The sequence below is a fragment of the Miscanthus floridulus genome, chromosome 10, assembly GCF_019320115.1.
Source record: "Miscanthus floridulus cultivar M001 chromosome 10, ASM1932011v1, whole genome shotgun sequence".
NCBI lineage: Eukaryota > Viridiplantae > Streptophyta > Magnoliopsida > Poales > Poaceae > Miscanthus > Miscanthus floridulus.
In genome coordinates this window covers 133,123,210-133,135,206 of record NC_089589.1, presented here as the reverse complement: position 1 = coordinate 133,135,206, position 11,997 = coordinate 133,123,210, and positions in this window count along the sequence as shown.

Genomic DNA, 11,997 nt, shown 5'->3' with positions numbered 1-11,997 from the left:
AAAGTAATTTCATTTCATTAATTGGGAATGACCCGATTACAATATACGGTGGCAAAAACTGCTACCGAGTGAAGGCAGGTCCGACCCCGCCCCACCCGTTCTCGGGAGCTTGCCGAGGACGGAGACATCTTCCCAGCTGCCGATCTTCGTCCAGAGCTAGCGTCACCCGACCGGACTTCCCCTCGCTGGGTTCCTTCCACCCTTGGAGACGCAACCACCGGCGCACCAGGATAGGCTCACCCGAAGGGAAGCGTCACACTTCATCATCGCCATCGCCGCCAAAGAAGATGGATGTGAGAAGAAGAAGAGAAGGGGACAGAGGAAGGAATTGAAGACATTGTGTCCCATGGGGCTCCCCTTTATAGCCTAGACGATGCGCTTTGAGTGGCTCCCTGCCCTCTGATCAGCCATCAATGACCAAGAAGGGGCCCTGGGGAACTGGCCAGGCGCCTCTTCAATGCCCACAGCACGCCTCCGGACAGTTGCATGATGACGGCCATGCAGTAAAGGTGGAGTCAGGGAACCGCTGACAACGAGTCAAGTCCTCGCTCCACATTCCACCACGCGCGTCTCCCACTCCGTGCATGCCTCCTCATGGGACTTGGGGGATCCGACTCCCCTTGGGCCCACTAGCTATCATTGATGGCCTAGATCCACGCGCACCAAGTGCCGTGGCTCCTCCTCCGCCAGATCTGCTCCACGTCGCCCCAATGTCCCATCTCCCAGATGAAGTGGGAAGCCGCGGTGGTGCAGGCCTTAACTCCTCCGCCAGGCATGATGGTCCAGATGCCATCAACCGCCTGCACAAGACGTCAACAGAAGGGACGTGCCCAGAAGCCGCCACTCCCACTGATAGGGAGGCCCCACAATGGCCTCGGGGGTTGTGCCAGCTCCCCAGACGGAGCAACCCAACACCTTAATCGATGGGCACTTGGGTGACGCATCCCCAAAAAACCAACCAACTCTCCAGAGTTGGGGCGGGAGCAGCTGAGCAGTAGGCCCAACGAGGGCCCCCGTCTAAGGCTCGGCGCGCTCCCCGCACCCTGATCTATGACAGCAGAAGGTCGACCCCAGAAGGCCAGCTCGAGAGCACCAGGACCTGCTACCACAACCCTCAGAAGGGCGTGGTGCTCCAGATGATCAGATGGCCTTGAGCTAGAGCCTAGACGCTCTTGATCACCCAACCCACGACATGCTCCGATAAAAAAGGACGGCACCTCTGGGCTTAAGATCGGCAACTCCCAGATGAGTTCACCGAGCCTTCGCTCGAGTCGAAGACCTGTGCGACATAGTCGCATAGACGGATCAGAACCATCATCGCTCGGACCCGATGGCCGAGCAACACCCATCACATTGAAGAAGAAGACCCCGAGCAGGGCACAACACCCTTGTCAGCGGAAGCCGTCATAGCCAAGGAGGGTTCAGTCACCAAAAGATCGAATTCAGCCCTTCATCGCCATCACACCGAGTGAGGCCATGAAGGGCTCGGGGGCTCCTGACGAGATCCTAACATATGGGTATGTTAAGCCTCAGGTCCAATGGTTTTCGAATGATGAAGACCCCCCGATCGACCCCTCCAGGATCGCCCAGGGTCTCGGGTTCTATACCCATCAGGTACGCTCGCGCGCACTCTCTTGAGAAGAAGCCCGGCCGAGCCTGGCTCCACCATGACTTCCGCTTGGGGCTCTAGGGCTTGCCCGAGCCCCGAGGCTCCCGATCCATGACAAGACTTCACCCTGGCCCTTGGCTCCTACCCCGCCAACGATGCCAGCCAAGGCCTAGGCACAAGAAGACATGCCCCGAGCTACCGAGGCTCGGGGGCTCCACGGCGCTGCCCCTTGGGCATGGCATTGCCGGCCACTTTTTTGACAAGGTCATGCACAGGGCGTAACACAAGAAGACAGCTTCCCAATGGCCTCCAAGGGCTTGGAGGCCCCTAGGCGCACGTGTCAACCCCTGAAGCCAACCTCCTTCATCACTAAGAAGACTCCAGAAGGTCCAAGCCATCACAACCAGAAACGCGTAGTGTCAAAACAGAGCAGCCAGACAGTGCCCAAGGCTTCTTCAGCTCCACAACACTGCCACGGTCCACAGCACGTCGCTGCAAGGCCCTCCTGGACTCTGGCGCATGTAGACCATAGACTAGTTCCCCCAAACCGCCATGTACCGTACCTATCTCGTCATATAAGGGTTAAGGTCGAACCAAGGGGGGGGGGAAGGAGAGGATAGATCATTCGACTCCATTCCATTCCTTGGCCTCCGCTCAGCATCGAGAGGAAGGCAACCCACCGAGGGGCATCGAGAGCTCCTCCACCGCATCTTGTCATCTTCCTTCTCACCGATGAGGGGAAGGCACCACCGGCAGCGAGGAAACCTTAGGATTATCACCGAGCTAACCCCCTACCAAATCTCTCTACAACCCTATTGTAACCCCCAATTTTGGGTGCTCATGAGTATAAGGATCATCAGTTGCTGGACGTAGGGCACCGATTGCCCCGAACCAGGATAAACCGTTGCGTTCTCTGTGTTATTCTTGTGTTCTTGAGTCCACTCGAGCCACCGAAGACCCATACTCTAACACCGACTCGAACAACAATGCTTGCTGCGGTTCCGACCCCACAACACCAACCATCTATATTTTCTTCATCGCCATGGCGCTCCTTCTCCAACTCCTCTGGCGGCAGCAGTGGCATGGGGAGAAGGCCTTCAAGATTGGGTACTACCGGCATCTAGGTGCAGCGGGTGCTGCTTGATCTAGGTGCTAATGGAAGTTTTGCGATTAAGGGGGTTCGCTTATTTGGGCAAGCCAAGGGGTACTCAATGCACTTTGGAATCCCTGGTTTGCCCTACGCATTTCTTGTGCACATTCACCATCTCGGTGCCCTAGCGATCGTTCTTCCTCTGGAGTTGTAGCGATGACAGCGACGCTTCTCTTCCATGCCCTCCTCGTGACCATGAGACATGAGCACCACCATATCCTAATCAACAAGGAAGTTACTACACAAGAAAGGAGGACAAAAAATGGTTTCCTTCATTTTTTCCTACTACTAAACTTACATGTTGACAATTAGTCATCCTATGCAGGAATGCACATGCTCATGACCATGTGAGGTGGAGATGCTCCTCTTGCTCTCTCTCTCGAACATGAGAGGTGCAGCAGGGAAGGTAAAGCACCTCACTAAGATGCTCCTCTTTTTGCTCTCTCTCTCTCGGCCATGAGAGGTGCGGGTGCTAGTAGAAGTTTTGCGAGGTGCTGCCTCGTCCTTAGCTTGCACTGCCTATCTCTAGACTCGATTTTGGGATGTACCAGTACTTGACAGGTCTTTGTTATTGTACACCCAGTAGTCTTCAATAGGTCTTTGTTATTGTACAACTATGGAATGTAACTGAAGTTATGAATGAAGTTGTTGTGATAATTGTTACTGTGTCATTTATATATAGTTTTTGCCTTAAAAACAATTAATAACTAAATGGCGATGCTTGTTACTCTATTTTTTAAGTGTCGTAGTATTTGCCTTGTGTAACATCCTAGATGTTAAAAAGCGGTTAAAACTTGATCATGAGCATCATCAAGCATAACCACCTAGTATCATGTCATGTATGCACTCCATGGTTCATTTATAGCATTGCTATGATGCATGATTAGTGTTTCGTATGTTGCATTATCGTGTTTCATAGGTTGCTCATAATATTTTTCACATGTTGCATGAAATGATGTCAATAATAGAGATTAAGAAATTTGGTGAATTTATATAGGTGAATTTGCCTGAACAATTAAAATTTTGTTAAAATAAAACTTTGTAGTGCATAGTGTGTACTTTAATGTGGAATCACAAGTTGGTGGTGTTTCTAAATCAAACATGTTGAATTGGAGCTTCAAAAACTGAATTTAATATTGTCTTTCCCTCACTTAGCATTTTTTGCTGTCTTCGAAACCAGTTATTAAGTTCATTATTTGGAGATTTCTTAAACTAATTGTTATAAATAAAAGTTGGCCAATGTTTGTTCCTTTGATTGGTAATATGTTTGAGGTATGTTAATGAGCATTTGGTTGTATTGCTTGATTACTGTTTAACCTCTATAATAATTGCTCAAAAATGCTTAACTAAAATAGTTTTCAAAACCCTAATTGAAGGTTCAGTTTTTAGCTTCAAAGTGCCTATGTTTGAAATCCAGAATCTTCAAAACCATCACTCTTTTGATGTTGATCTTTTAAGCAAAGTCGGAGAGCTCAGATCAGTGAACGAGTTTGCTTAAGGGATCTCTTTGCGCATAGTAGAGAAATAGGGAAAAATAGGGAGGTGAAGAAATGGGTTCAGGCGTGAACAGTGCTACTGACAAGTAGCTGCCACACAGCAGCTCACTGACGGTCGTTGCCCTTGTTTCGCCGCTCCTGCGCACTATGGCACATAACTACCCACGTGGCTTGCTCGAAGCAGCTGTTGGCGCGTCTGAAGAAGCCTTGCCTCGCCGTTTAAAAGCTACCGGTTGTCCTCTCTTTCTCCTTCCTGCTCGCTGCCGCTAGCTGCCGGCTTAACACGCACGGACATGCACCTGCTTGCGTGTCGAGCCCGAGCTGGAGCTGGCGCAATTAATGTGCTTCCCCTGAATTCATGTTCCTGCTTCTCCTGAATTTCCTAAATCCCTTGTTAGTTACAACCTTTCACAGATCTTGGTTGTAACCTTTGAATCGACCCTTGTTGTTTTATGAACTTCTTATAAGTTAATGTGCTTGACACATTTCCTTTTCCATTACTCAACCCGGGGCTTTTAGTACTCCTTAATCTCGGGATGGAATTTCTTTAATGGGGGACGATTGTAACCTCCCAGATGTTAAAAAGCAGTTAAAACTTGATCATGAGTATCATCAAGCATAATCACTAAGGGTCATGTCATTTGTGCATTTTAAGCTTGAAAAACTCTAAGAATGAAAGTTGTCCATCTTCATCTGATCTTCAACTTTGCTTTAGGAACCATCCCCTAATTCTAATTAGTTAGTGACATCAAGAGAGAAAAACAGAGGTAGATTGAAACTAGGTTCAGAACATTCAGTTAGGGTTTCAAAAGTAGTTTTGGGTTAGCAACTTTGAGCAATTAATTAGTGATCAACCATGAATCAAACATATCAACTAATTACATATTATCATAGATGAAACATAGCATCAAGCAATGGAACAAAGTTTGGACCAATTTTAGTTATGAAAATTCATTTAATAATTCTCCCAAAATTGAACTTAAGAACTATTTTTCAAAGACTTAGTCAAAATGGCCAGTGGGGTAGCAAAACAGGTACCACTTATAATACATCACACAAAAGAGGGTCACCCTGCCCAAGGGTGCACGACAACTCCTACTACTGGGACTCCTCCTCCTGAACCCTAATGCAGCAGGGGCAAAAGCCTAGCTGCTCATGAGGCTCACCTGCAACAAGGGTTTAACAGACCCAGAGTACAAACTAAAAATGCTCTTGAACCTCCCGTATTGTTGCTTTAAGGCCTTGTGAAGACTTTCTGGTGATTCAAGCAGAAGGCGTCAAAACGTTTTCAACTCTTCTTTAGCAAGTCAAGTTAAGAGTCGAACTTCTCTAACATTGCTCTGCAGAGTGCCACTCAACATCCCATCTGCTACAGTAAAGATAATGTATAAAATGCTACCATATATAAGTAACTTGGGTACCGCTAATGTTGTGAAGACGTATAGGACGAGCATGCATCATATCATTCACATGAGGTTAAAATATAATGATAAGATTTCGTTCTTTTATTCCGGGACAGCTATTTTGCCTTATAGCTGTTCTATTCCAATGAATCTCGTCATGTGCTAGGTTTTTGTCATTTACCATATCTTGATAATCTTTTGCCCCATAAGTTTCTAATCCTTGGGAACTTCTGGATGTACTAATTTACTATGCCAACTCAATACGAAAACCTGGCTAATCCTTGACTTCTCAATCTATGCATGTGTCATCCCTTGTCTTCTTCTACCACGACACATGCTATACCCTTGACTTTGATAGCCGACATGTGTTGGTGGAAAGTTACAATAGTTGTAACCTATGGTGGTACCATGATCAGTGACCACGGTACCGCGTCGAAACCTGGAATCAACTGTGGATTGCAACCACATGAAGTTATGTTGGATGCTTGCTGATATCAAGGTCTATGGTCATGATCCATTATAGCCTACAATTAACGTGCTTTCGCTCTCCTTGGAACTTCTTTAGGAAATTCCTATCCGTGCTTCTTCTGGATTTCCTAATCCATTGTTAAATACATCCTTCTTTCGATTTCGGTTGTAATCTCCGAACCAACCCTTATTGTTTTATGAACTCCTTGCAAAGCTAATGTGCTTGACACATTTCCTTTTCCATTACTCAACCCAAGGCTTTTGGCACTCCATAATCTCAGGACGAGATTTCTTTAAGGGGGATGATTGTAACATCCTAGATGTTAAAAAACAACTAAAATTCTCATCATGAGCATCATTAAGTATAAGCATCAAGTATTGTGGCATTAATGCATTCCATGTTTCAAGTATAGCATGTTTATGTTGCATATATAATGTTTCATATGTTGCATATGTGGTGTTTCTTTTGTTGCATGAAATAATGTCTATATTTGTGATTAAGAAATTTTTTTAATTTATATATGAGAATTTGCTTAAACAATTAAAATTTGGTAAATATGACCTTTGTTATTTAAAGTATGCTCTTTAATATCGAAGCAAAATTGGAAAATGTTTTCAAATCAAACATGTTTAATTTGGAGCCCAAAGACTAGATTTCGGGCTGATTTTCAAATTTAGTCAATTTTTGCCTAAGTCCTTAAAGATCAATGTTTAAGTTCAATTTTTGGTGAATTATTGGATCTCTTTTCACAGATAAAATTTGATCAACTTTTGTTCCATTGATTGCATTGATGTTTGAGCTTTGATATCATGTAATTGGTTGATAGGTTTGATAGATGTTTGATCATTAATTAATTACCCAAAAATGTTTGAGTAAAATAGTTTTCAAAACCTGGACCCTTGTTTGAATCTCAGAATCTGTCAACCTTTTGATGTTGATCTTTTAAGCAAAGTTGGAGACCTTAGATCAGTGAACAATTTTGCTTAAGGGAGCTCATCGTGTTTGGTAAAGAAATCAAGAGAAAAAGGGAGAAGAAGACGGCCGTTTCAGTTGCTACAGTGCTGCCAGGAAGCAGCTGCCACCGAGCAGCATGCTGTCGACCGCCGCCCTTGCTTACCGCCATCTCGTATGATGGCACGCACTTGATTGTGAGTCTGGAAAACCCGCCCGCTCCGTTAAACCACCCTGTCGTCGGCGTTTCCCTCTCTTTCTCTTTTCTGCGCCGCCACCGAGTAGCCCCAGCTCGCTGGCCAAATTAGTTGCTGTCGTCGTGTCTCCATCCAATTGCTCATGCCCAAAGCTCCGTCTGCTCCTTGCGCATCCACTGAGCCTACCCACATCACCTATGGCCGCCGGAACCAGCCTCATCACTGGTTGCCGCCACGGCGACCCGCAGCGCCGCCGAGCAGCACCCCGCCATGGCCAGCCGCCTCTAGCTACCCTCTTTCCCTTCTATCTTTTATTCCATAATCGCCTTGGCACCGCGAAGCTTGTTGGCTTATCGGTTGTCCATTTTCCTTTAGGTTGAGCCGGGACACGACCGTCGCCGGCGGTTCACGCCGCCGTGTCTGCCCTCAATGCCGGCAGTCGCCCTTGTTCTTCCTCCGCTTCAATCTTCAGATGTGACAAGTATTCGTGAGCCTCCTGAGTGCATAGCCGTCCTTAGCTAGACCCAGACCCGAACCCGAACCTACATATATCAACCTTCACTCGGATCCTCCAAAATGTGAACGGGTCCTGCGCTACCCAAGAGCACAGTACTCCACCTCCATGCGCCGCTCCTAGCGGATTCATAGGATGTGTACATGCTACTCTCGCCATCTCTCCACTCCCAGTGCGCGGTTGGCCTTTCACATAATGGAATAGCTAAGGTATCAGGCTTACCGGAGTATGTGGCCAGTACTACAAGTCACGATCACAAGCGGCCCTACAACGATCGGTCCTTAATCGACACAGGCGGGACGAGCACGACTAGGCGAGCCTGTCTGCCCAAGAACCTTTACCATAACATTGAGTCCTGCCCGATCTCAGTTTAACATTAACATTTTATGGTACTCACACGACCCAAAAATAGAGCCGAGAAGAACCAGGTAAACCTTTTTCTTGCGCACGATGAAACCATCATTCAACTTCTATCGAAGTCTAACCATTACTAAGCATTAGAGATATCGACCTATTCATACTAGCAGGGTAGAACTAAGGATACCTGAATATCAAGGTAATCATGTAGCAACGGTATTCGACCAACTCCTAATTACTTAATGCACATCTCACAAGACTTAAAGTGTAATAAAAGATTTGTAAATACTAGAGAAGGGTTTATGCTCCGGGCTTGCCTGTGTTGCAGAGAAGGTTAGATTCCACAGAAAGATCCAGTAGTCAGAGTAGGCACCAACACCACTGGTGGATGGATCTTCTCCGAAACTTGATCAACATGAACCTTCCCACTCTCGTATGTACTACACGTAATAAATGATGCTTTTCTTAACATGATGGAATGCATGACATGATGCATGATGAAAGATGCACAAGTGCATGAAGAAACTTAAACTAACTTAAGAAAGTTGAGTACAACTTTCCTTTGCGGTACAACTACAGAAGGCATTCTATTTATTTAGTTAACAAGTCTATTATGTGCTTATATAGAAAGCAACACTTACCACATTGCAAAAGTCAAGCAAGTCAAGGGCAAGACCACGTCATATTAACTTAGGCACCAGAAACCAAGTTATTTAATTAAGCATTACACAAACCTATCATACTAAGATAGCAAAACATCTCAAGCTTACATACAAGCTATTGGATTGATCTATAGCAAGACATGTAATTATTAAAGCTAGTTAAGATTAGCTTGTTAAAAGGGCTCCAGCGTTGCCATGATTCACTTAGCAAAAGCAAGATCAAACAACAACTCTAGGTACACACACTTCCAGGACAGCAGCACAACAGCCACTTCTAGCAATCATAACACAAGATTTAGACATCCAGCAAGGGTGATACTAGACTTTGTGAAAATCTTAAGAACTGGCCTACAGCTTTCTTATTATCATCAAAAGGTGATTAAGCAGCTAGCAAGGTCATACAGCTCAAAGAAACAACTCTGTCCAGAATTGGACAGAATCTGGCATCAAGATTAAAACATTTATAACTGGAGTTCTAGATCACCAAAAGTTGTGATCCTTAACATTTTGGAAATCTTATGAAAAGTACTGAAACTTTTTAGTTGTTACCAAAAGGTTATTAACATGTTAACTAAGCCAAAAAGCATCATCTTTCAGACCTGTTCAGAAAGTAAACAGAAACTGACAGTGAACTTGAAAAAGGCATAACTCCCAAACCAGCTGGCCTAAAATCATGAAATTTTAGGACAAGCAAGACATGGAAATTCTCTACAACTTTTATATTCAATACACTTATAGAAAACATGATTAACATTATGAAAACAGCCACTAAACAGAAACTGCTCATGCAGCCATTTCAACATACAAGTGCAACCAAGGGCTTTGCTTAACCTACTAACAAGACTATGCATGAGCAACTAATTACCAAGATTGTAAACTACTATTAACTCAGCTACTCATCACTAGTCAAAGCTATCATGAAACATATTTAAACACATTGCAAGTAAAGCTAAGCAAAGGGTGGAAACTTGTATAAACAACACACTTATTAATTACCATATTAACAAGAGATCATGTATACATGTTATCCAAATGATTAAACTAGCATTAAAATTCTTGATCCATCATCTCAGATTATTGCATACAAACAGCAATCACAAGGCTTACATATATGCATCTACTAATTAAGCATTTGAGTAAATAATTTTAATTATTAACCAACAAGTGAATTACAATCAAATCATGAAAGTAATTAAGTTGACAAGGAACAGCAGGGGTTTGGTGCTCCAAGGTCTACAAATAGTGCTCAAACCACACCAAAGTCAATCAAGTATTTACCTTATTCATTTTAGCTACACAGACATGAGATAAAGTACCTCACTGAGATGGTGCTGGGGTGGAAGTATTTGCCTTGGTTAATTTGCAAATTGGTTTGCTGTGTTTGCAAATTGTCATTATTGCACCTCCCGTCGTTGTTTCATACAGTGATTTAGCGTTAGTGTTAGATCGCAAAGTGCAGGGAATCAAATGGTCTGCGTCATTTTCCCTGCTCCGTCTCCCGCGACTCGCGTGGGTGGCCGTGGATGTCGCGGACCTAGACTGTTGCCTTCCCCGCTCGTGTTTATTAGTGGAGATGACTTGAATAACTTGTATTAAGAAATTGGAAACATGTGCAAGGGAATCTGAACCGCATCATACGAGAAGGAAGGTAACTGTAATGAGTTTAGAAAGGAATCGTACTTGTGTATCATTGTATTAAGGAGAATGAAGAGTTTATCATACAAATCCCCATCATCAAGATATATACATATCAACATTGATCTACACAGAATCTACCACATTGATCTGAAGAACCTATCACACTCATTGCAGATCCTACAGTCCTCGCTGCAGAACATAGCCCACTCCTCCCAACCTTCCCATCATTCGTGGACGCCACAGCTTCCACCTCCGCACTGATGGCTGTCCTGGCGACGCACCGGCATGGCTAGTGGAGGCAGAGGACTAGACTCACTCGGCGCCGGCCGCCTAGCCAAGTCCTGCAACACGAACATGGCCTGTTGGAGGCGCCGTGTACATATCTCGTTGTTCCACGTCACATTTCCCGCCGGGCCCACTTCATCACCTTCGACCTTCCTCAACCACAGCCGTGCAATGTTGTCGTTGCCGGCACTGCTATTGGACCTGTGGAGCACAAGGGAGAGAACAAATGCAGCAACATCATGGCCTACCACGACAGAGCGCTCAAGCATGTCGAGCCGCGGCATGAGCATGCTGTGGTCTACCACGAAGACGGCGCGCATGCCAGCTTAGAAGCAGGCCACCGGGTTGCCAAAGCTAGCAAGCCTAGCGATGAGCTTGGCGCGGTACTCATGGTCATAGAATCGGTTGTAGGTCCCAAGGTGTATCCCACGTAGCATCACTCGCCGCAGTGGTATGCTCTATCCCACTACGGCATCATCGCACACCCTACGCATCTACGAACAGGTTGCCCGCAGGCTACCAAGATCTTCCATGGGATCCGCTACAGCCACAGCGACGTAGCTAGCAATCTCAGCAGCCACTCCGTCCGGAGCTTCTCCATGGAACGAGGACATGCCCGACGGCTGCAAAAGACGGATCCTCGGGTCAGAGAGCGACATCACGGTAGAGTGGAGCACTAGGGAGGGGGATCGGAGCGGAGCAAGGTGAGTTCCAAAAACCCCACTTGGGATTTTATGATCGCTCTATTCTTTAAGGTTCCGCAGCGTGGGATGTCGAACGTCTCGGGGAAGTGAATTGCCATCCTCTGTGTGAATCGCGTAAACCATGTATGAAAATGCGAAAAAAGTTCAGAATGAAAGAATCTTTTATCATACTGTCTTACGATTACTTAGAGGCCCCAACGGTGTAAACCGTGTGAACCGCATAAACCGTGTGAACGCCCTAATTTTGCATGTAAATTACCCACATCTGCCATTACAAAAGATAATTCAAAGCTGTTGATAAGAATAAAATAGGCTAATGGTTCATCACTTTGTCTCCCCTAAGATCGTGGTTAGCGCTAGAGGGGCCGAGCCATGTGTTCAAGTCAATTTTCTCCATCCAACATCCAACACCGTTCCATCACCATTACTTCCCCCGGGAGAAGCGTGCTCCACTAAGATCGTGCGAGACATGGCTTGGCCTTAACTCCTGCTCTCGCTCAGTGCCTATCTCGCCCATCCTTCTATAAAAGTGGAGGCTAAGGTGGGGAAGCAAGTAAATGAT